Genomic DNA, 11832 nt, shown 5'->3' on the forward strand with positions numbered 1-11832 from the left:
GGTGGAAGACCCTTCTATTTAAGAACTGATTTGTTACAAAGAACTATCTCTTGCATTGGGTTGTTGTTTGTCCAGGGAGTTCCTTTGTCATTTACTTGCTTGGTGCAAGGTATTTATGGAGCACCGCATTCTTGGCAGCAGCACAGAAACCTCTTGGACTCAATTCATTAGCATTTAACATTATATTCATAATAAGATCCACCACTTAAAAAGCACTAGCAAACATTGCCACCATATTATGCTGCAAGTACAAGATAAGAAGCGAAGAAAATGCACTAGATATCATCTTTGTTACGTATCTGCTAATGCTAACTTTGCTGTACGTGGCCATTATAACCTTGCTTTCAACTCTACTGAAATAGCTCATAAAATCTGCCTCTGCCGTACAGAACTGTCTGCTCACACAGTGCTAATGTTTAATTAAATGGATACTTCATAAGAAAAGCACAAGGAAGGATAAGTACCCTTCCAGTTTCAGCAAGACCGTAACTCACTCACTTGCACACAAACATATCCACTGTTTCAAGTTTCAGTGTATAACAGCACACAATCAACACACCCCAGCTCCTGAGTTATGCAGGTGTATTTGTTCAACACCTATACTCAACAAAAGCAAACATTTCATTTAGGCAAGGGCTTGACTTAAAAAAAAAAGTTATAAAATCTTAACAGCATGTTAGCATTCAAATTTTCTTAAGCAAGCAATTATTTTTTCTTTTGTTTTCCACCTTTTGGTTAAAAAGGTATTTTCTTGGAATTGTTTAAAAGAAAATTGCCAGGGAATGGAGCTGACCAATTAACACCAGGAAAGAAGAATGGCATGCATATGGATAAGTAGGGAGGAAGTGCAGGGAGAAAAAGAAGTGGTAATGAAGGGATAGAGAAGGAAATGAGTTGAGCTTTCCTGTGAATTGTCGTCTGTATGTTGGCACCTTATCCCAGCTTTTAAAAGGAGAGGTACAATCTAGAGACAAAATTTAGCAGTGTCTACTTGACAGGTAAGAGTAAACTTAGACCCTGACAATTACTAAATAAGAACATAATTAATTATTTCTTCAACTGAATAGTCCTGAATCCTACCACAAATCAATCAGCTCTTCTTGCCTAAGAAGCTCTGACTCTATTTTAGCTCAATGAAAACAAAATCAATGAAGGCCAATTATAGCCCATCTCGTTAGAGTATGCAAATAGTGCACCGTATAGACGAGCTGCTATTGCTTAGGGCACCGCCGAGGAAGACACCTGTCAGGCAAATGCAAACGTGAGCTGGTGCTGGCCCCTAGCTGCGTGTGCTGTAAAACACCAGCTCCTTTCCAATTTATTTGAAGGGGATGCGAAAGTAGCAGAAACCAAATGTGCCCAATAGCAGTTCTTCAGCAGCTTCCTACTCAGTAATTTCAGGTGCAGAAAGCCCACCAATGTGTCTCAGAAAGCAGATTCAAGGTTAGTTACAAGAAATGCTGCATGCAAAGCTACAGAAAACTGAGTGAGCCTACCTTCCTTTCATTGTCTTACATTAAGAAGCACATAATTGTATTTCAAGGAAAGGATTTCATCCAACTGCCACCTACATCAGTTAAACACCTTGCCCTCTCAAATGACAACTGAGACCTCTGAGTATCTAGAACAGATTTCTGGCTACCAGCACGGACAGCAGTATACATCCACCCTGCCACCACTCTAATCTGAGCCTGCTTTTCCCCCAGCGTAAGCAAAATCAAAACTGTAGCATTTCAGGAAGCTTTGTCTTCTTCCCTGTGAAAATTCAAAATGTGAAGGAAAAGTCTGCCAAAATTTTCACGCGTGCCATGTGTGCTCCATAGCTGTCTGGTTTGAGTTGAACCTTTTTTTCCTGCCATGCTTCACAGCTCTGCATACCACTGCCACTCGGAAGTACTGACAGCAGTGGATGCAGCATGCATGGGCATGTGCCCACCAGACCATCAGATCCAATTTCATACACCTGCAAAAATCTGGCCTTCCTGGATCCTGTTCATCCTGACTGATTTTCCCATAGCTTGCCCACAACAGACAGGATTATTCCTTTCAAGGAGTCGCCTGCAGTGACTGAGTTTCCCAGTTCTCTGGCTAAAGCCCAAGTACATTTTTGGCCAAAAGCCTCCTGCGCAGTGGCTTTCTGCCCATGTAGTAGGAGTCTACCCTTGGCTTTATAGACAACTTTGATAGACAGCTTCATCTTTCCAATAGTTGTCTAAAAATTATGATGTAATACTTTCTTTACTGCCACACTTGTCGGCGTTGCCAGAACTTGCAGTAAACTACATAATGGCAGCTACAGAAGGACTTAAAATGAGGTATGCGACTTTCGCAAGATCAGGGTGCCTCCAATTTTGTTTGTGGTGTTGAAACTCTGATATCACAGCATAGTCCAGACTTTTGGGTTGTGTGTGTTTGGGGTTTTTTTCTCTTATTGTTATTTTTATGTTAGTCAGATTATAGCTAGGGTTTTTTTTGGAGTACCTTGAAAAGGAACATAATTATGCTATGTTTGAAGCATGGAAGGAAAAACCATTACTGCTTTTAACACTAAATTCTTGACACGCATACCTAAGAAAAGATGTGAGAAGTCAAACCTGGGGGTTCAGCTGCTCCAAACACAGTTGACCCTTACTGCCTTTGCATATTTGCAGGTAACTGATTTCTAAGCTAAATCCAGAAATTAGCATTTTTATCATTACAAAAAAATCTTCCTATTTAAATACTGGACGACTCTAACTTCAAGAACTGGAAATGTTAGAACTGAAATCTTTAAAGCAAAAAAGTGGAGGAAAAAGAATTGTTCATTAAGTTATAAGCAGCTATATACAATAAAAGGCATTCTCTTCAGACAGATTTGAAAACTATGAGCAAATCCTTGTGCAAAGAACATGATGCTCAATAGCATAATAGCCTCCTTGAAATAGTATCCTTAAGAGTTTATTTTACCTTTCTGCTAAGAGTATAGTGCAAAATAACTACTCTCATTTCAGGATGCACACATAAATGCACACAATTAGAAGGCTGCCTAAGACGCTGCAGTAAGGGAATTCTGTAAGCTGTAACGAGGTCTGCTGGAATTGTCATCACAAGCCCATGAAAAATATTTCAGGGCTATCAAGGGCATTCTTGAGACAGCATTTCTCCTGTTGCATCCTGGGATGTATTTCTTCTGTTTTCTCTCTGGGTCACAACCAATTCAACTAGCAATTTTCTTAATGGCTGAGAGTTTTACTCCCCACAGAGTCCATCTTCTTAAAGAACCACAGTGACATATACAAGCAACCTTATTCTTTATCTATTTACTGATCTCTCTCTCTCTTTTTTTTAAGCCTACAGGAAAAGATGCTCCACAAACAGCCAGAACGTAACAGCAGACAAGATGAGGAAGGCTGCCTTACTGATGGAAAATCCCAAGGACAGCAGCAAGCCTGCAATAAGCCCGGATAATTGGCAGGAGTAACATAACTTGCTGTGAGGAAGGCAGCCCTATGCAGAGGGGGCTAAAATGCAACACCATGCAAGTCTTAACAGTGGGCCCATTTACATAGATTCCATCTTTGCCAAATTTAATTTCAGTTGGTGATGTAGCAAGGCAAATAAAGCTATCTCAAGCAAAGATTAATCCATCTTAAGGTCCCAAATTATTAAGTCACTTCAACTCTGCAAAGCTGGGCAGTACAGGTTTAAGTAAATAATTTTATCTTTTTGACAATAAGCCTGTACTTGGCTGACTTCCTAAACTGGATTTCTATAGTATGAGTTTACTATGATTTAGCCAGATCAAACTCAAACTCTATGTGAGAAGCTGGCATGTATTTCTGCCAGGAGGAGCCAAATGGTCTTATTTGCGCTGACAAAGTAAAGCCCAAAGTGAGAGTACCAGTATCCCCAAAGCAGCACAGTAACTGGTTCCTGGTGCTGCAATCACCAATGACTGTAAAACTCCCACACTCCATGCAGAGTCCATCAGAGAAGCAAGGTCTGATTTGCTACATACAGATTTGAATAATCTTAGAATATGAAAAAAACATTTTCTTATGTATCTGATCCTCTACAATACTACTACAATATTTGTCATTAAATTATTGGTGCACACAATTGGTGGGGTTGGGGTTTGGTTGGGGGTTTTTTGGGGGGGCGGTGGTTTTACTCTAAAGCCTCAAAAGATTCCAGTGCAAATTATGACATTGGCATAAACCTTGAGGCCACAGGGGAAGCATGTGGATCTGGTTTTACCAAATTACATGCAATTCTTTCATTCTTTTTCAAGAAAATTTACAATTAATCATGTCCCTAAAGCTTGTCTAAAGAGCTGGAAGAGTTGCTAATGAACCTCAATGGCCCCAATCACTTGTGAATTTTCTTTATCTAGGAGTGCTATCAGAACACAGATTTCCAGGAGCTTTTTGCCAAGAAATCAGGCAAGATGTGAAAATGGAGCCTGGTCATTTTACACCATGTGCATGACTACTTATGTCAAACGCATATTCATTTTTCATGAAACGTGGAGGATTCAAAGCAGTAAAACTTATCTACACAGTTCATGGTCTGAGATTTTGCCAACGGATTCTGGCAGTATTTTTGGTTCATAACCACTCTAGGCTGTGTGAAATAGATAACGATCAATAAGTGGAACTTGAAACATTATTATCTATCTATATAGATATATTTTAAAAAAAGAAAAGCCAGACACTCACTGCCAATGTCCTGCTGGAAGATGCGCTATCTGAAAAGAACCTGAAGTGAGGAGTATATGCAGTTTAAAAGGATGTGAAATTCATTTGACAGAAATGTAGTTATGGCAGAGACTGATTATTGTATAAAACTGATGACAGTAATTTAAAGAAAGTAACAGCATGCCTTAATTTTGGTAACTGGAGATCACACCTATAGTGGTGATTAAATAAGACAGGCTTGTTAGTACTTGCTAGTGAGCGCACACATGCATGTCACCTTAATCTTTTCTCTACACTATATAGTAACATGACAGTGATGCCACTCTGGGTAAAAGTTAATTCTCAGTCTTAGCCCTTAGTACAAACCTTAGCCCTTTTGCCTAACCACTCCAGCCCTCTCAGTGTGCTTTGAAAACCCCTGCAAACACAGCAGTAAACACCCTGTTCAAATAACTTAAGGACCAGAAATCAACACGTCTATAGAAATTGGAAATCCTAGCCCCGAGATAGCAGTGATTATCAACTCCCCATAAATTCTCTTAAAGAGATAAATGAGTGCATGCCATTTCAAGGGAGGAGCAAGATGCAAGACAAACACTGCTGCCATCCTCAACGTTTATTTTGAGTTTTGAAACATAGTAAATCCTGTACTGACTGAAGTGGAAGCACAGGTGAATCCCGACCAAAACACATTCAAAACCATGAGGACAACGTCTCAAGCTCAAACACAAGTAAAGGTTTTGCCCCTTTGGTGCATGAAGAGGTGGTTGTTAGTCTGCCCAGCACAGCTCTAAAAGATACTGAGATGAGTGCAAACTAAGGATGCAGTCTGGCTTGAGCACTACATTTTCTGAGCAGCAAGTTATTCCAAAAGCCATAACAGCACTCCCATCCCAGTCATGTCTTCTTTTTAATTCATGTGTGTTTTAGGGTGGTTTCAAGGATTCCCGAGAAGGCGAACACACGCACACTGACTATAAGGGGAAAAAGCAAGCATTTATTAACTACAGATGTGCCTTATGCTAAGGGTATCTTGTAAAGAAAATTAACATACCGGCCCAAGGACTGTGAGGAAGATGGACCATTCATACATTTTTGGGCCGTCTTGCACCGCGAGCTCAGCCCAGCAATCGGTAGGTGTCAGCTTTACGTGGGCGTCCCCACAGAGGCCATACACCAGCCCCGATGCTCTTCGGAAAAATCCCGGTATTTATACATTTGCAGAGGAACGGGTTTCAGCACACATGGCCAGCGGGTGCCGAAACACGCCTCGATTGTAACATACAGAGCCTATGACGCGTGCGCTCGCTGGCCAGGCGCGCTGCACGAGCCATAGCCACCCTGTCTCTTGGTTCATGGGCTTTGTACATGCAGCATATTGTCATCATCCAGCAGCCACGCACCGATCATGCTCACGGCTGTGCTCTGCAACAGCCTGCTGCCCATCCTCCCCCAGTATTGCTCAGCTCTTATCTCTGTGGTCAGCATTCCAAGCAACAGGCAACAAACCATCCATTTTCTGTGCTGACTGCATTTTCCTCAGCTATCTACCCCTCCCACGTGTTCATCCACGGACCAAAATCCCATCTTTTAACCCATCCATATACAATGTGTTATCTGTATTTTCACAGAACTAGTCCGAGCCTATGCTACTTCTGAACTTAAGGTTGAAGACTTACATTTGGGCACTACCTTTCTTAAGGTGTCAGGGACAATTTCCAAAGATCTTTTGGCACCTGAAGATTAAGATACAAGGTTTTTAGGCATCCCAAGACAGCATCTAATACCCACCAGGCACTTATCAACCCTAGAAGCCTAAGTATATGCTCCCTCACTCCCCAACCCCTCCCCAAAACACCAGACAAAATTATTTTTTTACCCTAAGCCAGCCTGGCTGAATAAAGAGGTGGGTTTGGGACTTCAGCTGATCACTGGTTTCTTCATATGGCTAACTTAGGGATTCATTACCTCCTGAACAAGATTATTCCTCTCCCTCCCCAACAGGTATCGTCATTACTATTGAACAAGACAAGGAAGAATTTTCTTCTGCTGACGAGACCATGCTTCTGAATTCCCATCCCTTTCCCTAAGCACGCACCCAGCATTAGAGTGCATGAGTGGAAGTTTGATTGCAATTGTTGGAAAGGATTAATCCTTGCCCAGGCAGCCGACTTCCGCAGTGCAATAATTAAGTGGAACCGTTGCACAAGATGAAGCATGAGGAAGAAAATTAGAGTATGCCATGCAAGGGTTGTTTTGTGCTAGAGCTGTCCCCACATGGGTTTGCACTCCATCACGCTCACTTTATGCAATGCTGTCAAGCATCTGGACTAATCCATTATCCTAGGATGAAGTGAGGAGAACACAGGGCCAATCTCTTCATTCTTCTATGTAACTAATTGCAGGAGACAGTGACTTGCTATTGTATGGGAATGGAGGTAGAGAGACAGAGCCCACAGGCAATCAACATGAGAAAATCAAACCTGAAAGTACATAGAGACATCATTCTTCAGTGACAAAACCTGTGCCTTCCTTTTGGAAAAAAAAAAAAATCAGGCATGAAATTGCACAGCTAGAGAACATTTAAAAAAACAAAAACCCAAACAACTAGGTTACAACAAACGCATGACAAAAAAATATGGAAAGGTGGGAAGCCCTGATGAGCAAAGCACACATAGAAACCTGCCACTGTTCAGTAAAGCTCTGACTTACGTCAACAAGTCCTTTCAGAAGCAGAAGTCTTGGCATGTCTAGCCTAACGCTGACACAGGGCCCCAAACTGTAGGTGGCAGTGCACTGGTAAGAACCCCCTTTACTTGAAAACTCCAAGAGCATCGAGGAAGACTTGTAAAAGGCATGAGTCCCCCACTCTCATCCTAACTCAGCACCAGTTCATCCCAAAAGCCCTCTTTACTACCCAAAGCAAGAACATTTCCACTGTTTTGTAGAAAGATAAGGTTATAAGTTACCCCCCAGCCAATTCATTGCACAAGGATGTAACTTGGGGGAAAAAAAAAAAAAGCAAACCACAAAACCCAATAAACCTTCATGCAGTCATCCCTTAAAGACAGGACTGCTTAGCAAGGAAGTCTCTTTCCTGCAATGTATTCAGTATGTGGCTGGATTAAGGCAACAGCCTCAAAGTTCCAGAGCAAATTTCCTTTAGATTTCTGTGCAACTTCCTTTTACATGAGACAGCTCTGGAATTAGCAGGACTTAAAATCTTAAGTACTAAGACAAGACTCATATTCAAGGTATAGCTAAAAACCTCACTCCTGAGATCCATTCTTGTTTTAAACTGACATGACTCCAGTAAAATGAACCAAGTTACACTGGGGGAATAGCATCAAGACATCACATGGCAGAGCAATTTGCAGAAGTTAAGGGTTATTAACCTCTCAGAGTCTTTCTGAAAATAAAATCCCTTCAAAGTTAGGTCCCCAAGACATGCTGTGCACACAGAACTTCACCTGGTACATGAAAAAAAAACAAACAACTGGATGTAGTCCAGCCCACAAGTTGTACACGACCATGGCATAAGGATGGGAGCACTGGAAATGTCCTGGAATTCAGTGGGGCCAGGTCCAGGCCAGTTGGCCCTTCTCACCATGGAAATGCACAAACTGCAACGCAGCTACTGCTAGCAGAGTTTCCACCCCTGTGCCATGCCTGGCCTACAAAGGTGAGGTAGGAAGCTGGCAGGGAGATTTCTCTCTGCCTCACCATTTTGTGGGGCAGCTCCATACTCCCTTACCCCAAATGTGGTCTCATCACCAGTTGGAAAACTGAGCCAAGCACTTGCCCGTCCCATGGTATTTAACAGAAGTATCAGTCTTATCTATGGAACTATCATATCTTGTGTCTGTCTTGTATTTAAAAACAGTATCATTTTTCTTATTAGCTAAAGGGTAAGAAGAGGTCACACAAACCGTTACAGAGCCTAAAAGCCCGATATTAATTTTGAAAGACTGTAATAGCTTCATGATCTGTGCAAAAAAAATTTAAAAATCACCATCATTCCAGATGATGTCTTACATGCACTGACTTCTCTGTAAAATGCATTTACCTTTTCATTATTATTTACTGACTGTGCTTGTATTTCATTTGTATGGATTTTATCCAGCAAATTGGGGGGAAAAAAACAGCCTCAGAAAATCTAATAAAAAGATGGAGACAGTGAACAATCATTGGAGTCCGTATCTTGACTCTTGAGGTCACATTTCTGCCTTTTTTATTACATTCATTTGGGGGAAACAAAAAAAAACCATGCTGGATGGGAACAAATCAGAGCTGGTAATGGCATGGACACATTCTTCAGGAGCAGCAGTTCCAAAAGGCACAGCTATGACAAAATCAAGACCTCACTGTCACTGTAAGGCTTGAACAGCTATTGTGTCATCCAAATCAATATTAAATATCCCCAAGACTTTTTAGCAGCTTCCTAGTCCAACTACATATGCTTACACATGGCTGAGTCAAGATCCATGTCTTGCAGCACATACTGGCCTACATCTATGCTCCAAGTGGTGTCCCTCAGGGGGCCATATTAGGACCAGTACTGTTTAATATCTTCATCAATGACATAATGGGATCAAGTGCACTCTCAGCAAGTTTGAAACAACACTAAGCTGAGTGGTGCTGTTCACATGACTGATGGGACAGGTTGCCATCCAGAGGGACCTAGACAAGCTCAAAAAGTGGGCCCATGTGAACTTCATGAGGTTCAACAAGGCCAAGTGCAAGGTCCCACACCTGGGTCAGGGCAACCCCTGGTATCAATACAGGCTGGGGGGCAAAGGGATTGAGAGCAGCCCTGCAGAGAAGGGCTTGGGGGTACTGGTGGATGAAAAGCTGGACATGAGCCATGAATGCATGGTCACAGGCCAGAAAGCCAATTGTATCGTGGGCTGCATCAAAAGAAGTACGGCCAGCAGGTCAAGGGAGGCAATTCTGCCTCTCTACTCTGCTTTGGTGAGACCCCACCTGGAGTACTGCATCCAGCTCTGTGGCCCTCAGAATAGGAAGGACATGGACCAGGTGTCCATAAGCTGGAGCAAGTCCAGAAGAGGGCCACAAAAATGATCATAGGAGAGGTGTTCCATCTCTCTGAGGACAGGCTGAGAGAGTCAGGGTTGTTCAGCCTCAAGAAGGCTCTGGGGAGACCTTATAGCAGCTTTCTGATACTTAAAGGGGGCTTATAAGAAATGGGGACAGACTTTTTACTAGGGCCTGTTACAATAGGACAAGTGGTAATGATTTTAAACTAAAAGGTAGATTCAGACTAGATATAAGGAAGAATTTTTATGATGAGGGTGGTGAAACACAAACAGGGTGCCTATAGAGGTGGTAGATGCCCCATCCCTGGAAACATTCAAGGTCAGGTTGGACAGGTCTCTAAGCAATGTGATCTACTTGAAGATGTCCCTGCTTACTGCAAGGGAGTTGGACTAGATGACCTTTAAAGGTCCCTTCCAACTCAAGCTATTCTATGAATCTATGAAAACACTATATTATACCACAACTTCAATTAGAACTTGCAGTCTAAGTTGAGGCACAACTGCATATAAAATCAGGCTTCCTTAGCACTAGTACTGATAAATTTTTTGTTTATCCAACAGCTACTTATGTCCAACATCCATAAAAAAACCCAACGACTAGGAACCTCCTTCTAGGGCATTAGTACTGGTACCTTGGACAAGGCTTCATAGCTGAAGTCTACGTTCATCTTAGTTATGTGTCTTTAGGGTGTTCTTTGGCCCTTTCTCTAAATACCTCAATGCCAATTAAATCCTTTCCATTCCTCAAGGAAGAATTTGCAGATTGGGTAACATCTGGACTGTCCATTTCTTGATAAGTACTAGTCAAAACAAAGAACAGCAGGAATACATCACATCTGCCAGCCTGGTGCTTAAAGTCTTCTACAAGTTATATTAAATACGGGGGGGGGGGGGGGAAAGACCTAAATCTTAACCAGAAACCTCTATCAATCTGCTCAGTAGTGGAGAGGACAAGGACATTAAGTACCTTACATCTCAGGGTAAAACAATTTAGATTTTGGTCGAGGAGCTTTCAGAGTCAATACTGAGATTTTTGTAACAAGATTCCAAGGACTCTCAATTTGAGTATTTTCATTAGTCTTCAATGTCAAGCATGAGTCTTCTATAATGACAGCCTGCATCTATTTAATGTATTTGAGGCAGAGCAACTTAACAGGATACAAACAGAACCCTTGGCTATACCCACTGTGCTCAAGGTAGAAATAGCATGAAGACTTCAACAATAGGAAAACAATTAATGACATTTGAATTGGACTCCATCACCATCCTTAAAACCAACTACCTGTTTTTTTTGCCAAAGCCACTGGGGAACATACATGTTTTGTCAGACCTTGAAAGAGGCCACCCCTTCTCTAAACTCAAAGGTCTTCCTCTAAATCTAAACAAAAATAGTGTGTACTTAGGTCCTTAAATAAGAATCAATGTTCTGTGCCCAGCACTAGGAACTAAGACTTCAACTGCTGCAGGGATTTCTTGAGCTGTCTCTACTGATCCAACCCAATTCAGCTGCAGTATTTCCACATCTGTCAGGGGAAAAGGAAGAAATTGTACCAAAAAAGCTTTCCAAAGGCAGTAGAGTAGCAGCGTATCTTCTATTCACTGTCCTTCTGTTATTAGCCATTGTGGTACACATTGCTGCTCTATAAAAATATTTCTCCAAAGTTAATAGACTCATTTCCAAACCACTCAAAGAATGCAGATCTCGCATCTAATTTGGAACATGGTCCAGAGCCATCTATTAGTAGTCACCACTGCTCACACAACCTCCCTAAACACAACGTTTTCAGAGATACGATAAGTCTAGGGACACAACGCCAAAAACCTACCAAGTCTTGCCAGGAATAGAGTCAAAGAACAAGCATGACAACATTTTGCTTAGTAAAGATGTATGAGCAACTGCAGCTTCAAGAAGCCTCATCAGCTTATTCATTCACCCACTTCTCCTCCACTCATGCAGCAATTAACTGACTGAATGCTGCCTCTTCTCATGGCCATACAGGTATACTCAAGCAGTCCTTAGCACCACTCATACAGCTAATCTACATGTTTTCTTGATAAAGTCTCTCCAAAATAAGGCAGATTTTGTTTGACAATGAGTT

This window comes from Haliaeetus leucocephalus, unplaced genomic scaffold (assembly GCF_000737465.1).
Source record: "Haliaeetus leucocephalus isolate CR32 unplaced genomic scaffold, Haliaeetus_leucocephalus-4.0 Scaffold886, whole genome shotgun sequence".
NCBI classification, from domain to species: Eukaryota; Metazoa; Chordata; class Aves; order Accipitriformes; family Accipitridae; genus Haliaeetus; species Haliaeetus leucocephalus.